The sequence below is a fragment of the Pinus tabuliformis genome, chromosome 5_2, assembly GCF_031772625.1.
Source record: "Pinus tabuliformis cultivar Carrire ecotype Pingquan chromosome 5_2, CPIR1, whole genome shotgun sequence".
In the NCBI taxonomy this organism is placed as follows: Eukaryota; Viridiplantae; Streptophyta; class Pinopsida; order Pinales; family Pinaceae; genus Pinus; species Pinus tabuliformis.
The window spans coordinates 604,696,974-604,700,912 of record NC_142306.1 but is presented as its reverse complement, the minus strand read 5'-3'; the positions used below and the strand labels follow the sequence as shown (position 1 = coordinate 604,700,912).

General features: G+C 41.8%; 1 pseudogene; it reads left to right on the top strand.

Moving 5' to 3' along the window:
• The first annotated feature begins 381 nt into the window (after positions 1–381).
• Positions 382–2,195, top strand: LOC149160455 (L-type lectin-domain containing receptor kinase IV.4 pseudogene; annotated as a pseudogene).
• The last annotated feature ends 1,744 nt before the right edge of the window (positions 2,196–3,939 follow it).

Below are 3,939 nucleotides of genomic sequence, written 5' to 3'. Positions count from 1 at the left end.
CTGCTCACCGCTCCTGCGCTCACCGCTCCTGCTCCAGTCTCAACTCGTTTACGTGCCATTTCCACTTGATTTTGTGTTAATATCCATCTTCTATTTATTTATTTCGGAGAATCAATATATCTCCACCCAGAGAAACGATTCATGATGGTAATACCACAACGCAGCTTCCTCCTGATAGCCTTCATCTCCCACTTCATACCACACATTCCTGCAAGATCCAATGAGGATGATCAAGATACCACTTTCATCTTCGACGGATTTAATGGAACCCACTTGATTTTGGAAGCGGATGCTTCAGTCATCGGCTCCAAATCCGTCCTTGCCCTCACAAACCATTCGCAATTCTTGCTCGGTTGTGCGCTCTATTCAATTCCTGTGAAGATGAAAAGCAACGAGACGCTTTCCTCCTTTAGCACTACCTTTGTTTTCTCCATGGTGCATCCTCCTTCTGCCGAAGCCGGACACGGAATAGCCTTCATCATGATGCCTCACATATCTCCCAGGGGCGCTCTGTCGTCCCAATATCTGGGCTTGCTTAGCCTCACTAGTAATGGGCAGCCATACAATCACTTATTCACAGTGCAGTTCGATACGATCAACAGTGTGGAATTCAATGATCCCGACGACAACCACGTAGGTGTAAACATCAGCAGCGTCATCTCGGTGCAGACCAAGCCTGCTGGATATTGGAATGGGGAGGACAGCTTCCATGGATTGAGCCTCAAGAGTGGACAGAACATACAGGTCTGGATCGATTACAATCATCCTCAACGCCGCCTTAACGTTAGCATCATGTTGGCCGGCTCAGTGAGACCGCAAAAGCCGCTGATATCTCTGAAAATCGATCTGGGCAACGTTCTGCAAGAGAAAATGTCTGTTGGCTTTGCAGCGTCCACGAGGAACTTTATCGATCAAGATCATTACATTCTCGCGTGGAGCTTCACCACCCAAGGCATGATGCCTCCGCTCAGTCTATCATGTCTACCTTCTTTTACGAACATGTATTCCAAATGGCCGGACCGGGTAATCATAGCCAGTGTCACCGTGGCCACCCTGCTTCTCTTATCGGTGGCAGTTGTAGCCATGTTTTTCATAAGAGCGAAGTATGGAGAAAGGGTGGAAGAATGGGAGATGGAGTACTGGCCCCATAGACTCACTTACAAGGAATTGAGCATTGCCACTAGTGGGTTCTTGGACAAAAACATTTTGGGGCAAGGGGGTTTCGGGAAAGTTTATAAGGGTGTTCTCCCCAGCAGCGGCCAAGAGGTCGCAGTGAAGTGCATAACAAAAGAGTTTGCCGAGGGAATGAAGTTTTTCGTTTCAGAGATCTCGAACAACACCAGAACCTTGTTCATCTCCGGGGCTAGCGCCGGAGGCAGAAGCAATTATTCATCGTTTATGACTACATGCCCAATGGTAGCCTGGATAAACTCATCCTTGGGAATTCGACAACAGTCCTGTCGTGGCATCGACGATACGTGATTCTGAATGGTGTGGCCACTAGGATTCTGTATCTGCACGAGCAATGGGAGAAGAGGGTCATCCATAGAGACATCAAGTCGAGCAACGTGTTGCTGGATTCAGAGCTCAATGGGTGGCTGGGAGACTTTGGCCTCGCTCGGCTGTATGATCACAGTGAGAATTCGCAGACTACTCATATTGTGGGAACGTTGGGGTACATAGCACCGGAGCTGATACACACGGGAAAGGCTACGCCGAGCTCTGACCTATTCAGCTTCGGGGCTCTGATGTTGGAGGTGGCTTGCGGGAGGAGGCCCGTGGATCCGTTGAAGGATGCGGAGCAGATGATTTTGGTGGAGTGGGCGTGGGAACTTTACGAGGAGGGGAGGTTGCTGGAGGCATCGGATCCAAAGCTGGGGAAGGATGGATATGATGCGTGCGAGATGGAGAAGGTGCTGAAGTTGGGGTTGTTGTGTTCTCACCCAAATCCGGAGAGCAGGCTGGGCATGCGCCATATTTTCCAAATACTAGAAGGCGAAGCTCCTCTTCCTGACATCCGCAAAGCTTCTTTCAACGTGAGTCGTAATTCCAGAGGTTTCTTTAGATATATAGGTGATAAGTCTGAGGAGGAAACATCCAACAGAAGCCATTCAGAAAGAATATTCAGTTCGGCTTCTAAAAGAATACTCAGTTACACTTTCAATAATCCTCGAGATCCTTCGAGGTCAAATTAATAGATCTGATCACCGGTAAGCTTTTGCAGGGGTGATAGGCTCCATCCAATACTGAAAGTTAGTTTGGTGATGGGGATGCAAGGAGTAGGATTATCCATGACCAAATGATATGGTACTTTTATTTACTTTGTTGTAGGATCCATTTGCACATTGATATCTCTTCCCACCGTATATGTAAATACATATTTCATGTGAGTGCGAGTATAAAATAAACCGCCTTTACGCTTTATACTTTTGTTCTTTTTTTTTAATATTATTATTTATATTTTAATATATCATGTTATAAATATATATAAAGTTACATTGTTAAATATTTTTAGCAAAAGGATTAAGAAGAAATAAAGAGTCGAGGGAGGGATGGATGAGATATGTCCCAAAGATGGTAGTGTGTATGTATATATAATCATATAATTTTGTGTGTGGTTGACTTGTCCCATAAAATGACTTTACTTCAAATATAACTTTCATTATATTTCTTTAAATATAAAAATATATAATGTAATAGACATTTATATGAAAATGAATCTTTTTTTAATTTCCACATTTTTTTTTTCTTTATAGGAGTGGTTTCTTTCTGTCTTTTTCATGAGATGAAAATATAATGCAAAACCATTTTTAATGTTTTAATTATTCATATTAAAAAGAAAAACTTAAAACCTATTTGAATATCTCTTAAATAGCCACCATGTAAACCACTGGGTATTTAGAAGATAGTCTCCATGCTCCCTACATAAAACTTATTAAATAAAAAAACATTAGCATGACATTCTAAAGCTTCTTTGGATAATTTGCCTCACTATTGGTTTCCCTCCCACAAAATATTTGAGAAGTAGGACCATGATATATCCTGACTAAGACTGTGAATTTGAGAAAGCAACATATGGAGGTGAGTTGCTTCCACCTTTTCTTTTCTTGTATCCTAATCTATTACAACCTTGGAGTCCCCTAGCACTTGTAGATGATTAAAACCATGAGATGCGTGAAAATGTAACAAAATAAACAACGTAGAGAATTATACCTTTATATTGGAGCCATACTTGGGTGTGTACCTAATGTGGAAGTAATGGTTTTGGTTGAGAAAGAAAACAACTTCAGTTACACACTTGGTTGGATGCCCCTGACTAGCCTTGTCTAAAAAACCCCAAGGAATATTAAAATCTAGAATGGGCGTAACATGAACCCTATTTTTTTACCTTTTGGGTGAGCATCTCATTCCTTCATGAGCTTCTCCATTAGCTCATCAATTACCTCAACAAAAATTAGTTTATCTTGAAAAAATGCCATGTTGCATTCCCACCAAAGAAAGTAAAAAAGCTAGCAAGGGAAAGAACCTTAGCTTCTTACCTCTACATCCATCAACCATGATTGGGCACTCCAATCCAAATTATTACCATTCCAAATAGCCTTTGGCTTAAATTTAAGTGCTAATGGGCTCTAGGTTAGGCCAAGATAAGAACATGATATTAAAATATGACTAAATGATTTCTCCTGCCTACACAAAGAACATTTGTTGGTACCTGACCATCCTCTCTTTATCCCATTATCCTAAGTTAGAAGCTTATTACTAAGTGCCAGCTACAGAAAAAATTGGATTTTAACAAGCCATGCAACTTCCATATGTGCTCCCACCACCAATTTTGTTGACCCTGTACATTTTCCTCCACAAGCACCTTTAATCTTGGCTTGGCTATGTAGTCAGTTGAAATGGAATTTTTAGACCATACTAGGACATCTTGGTACTATT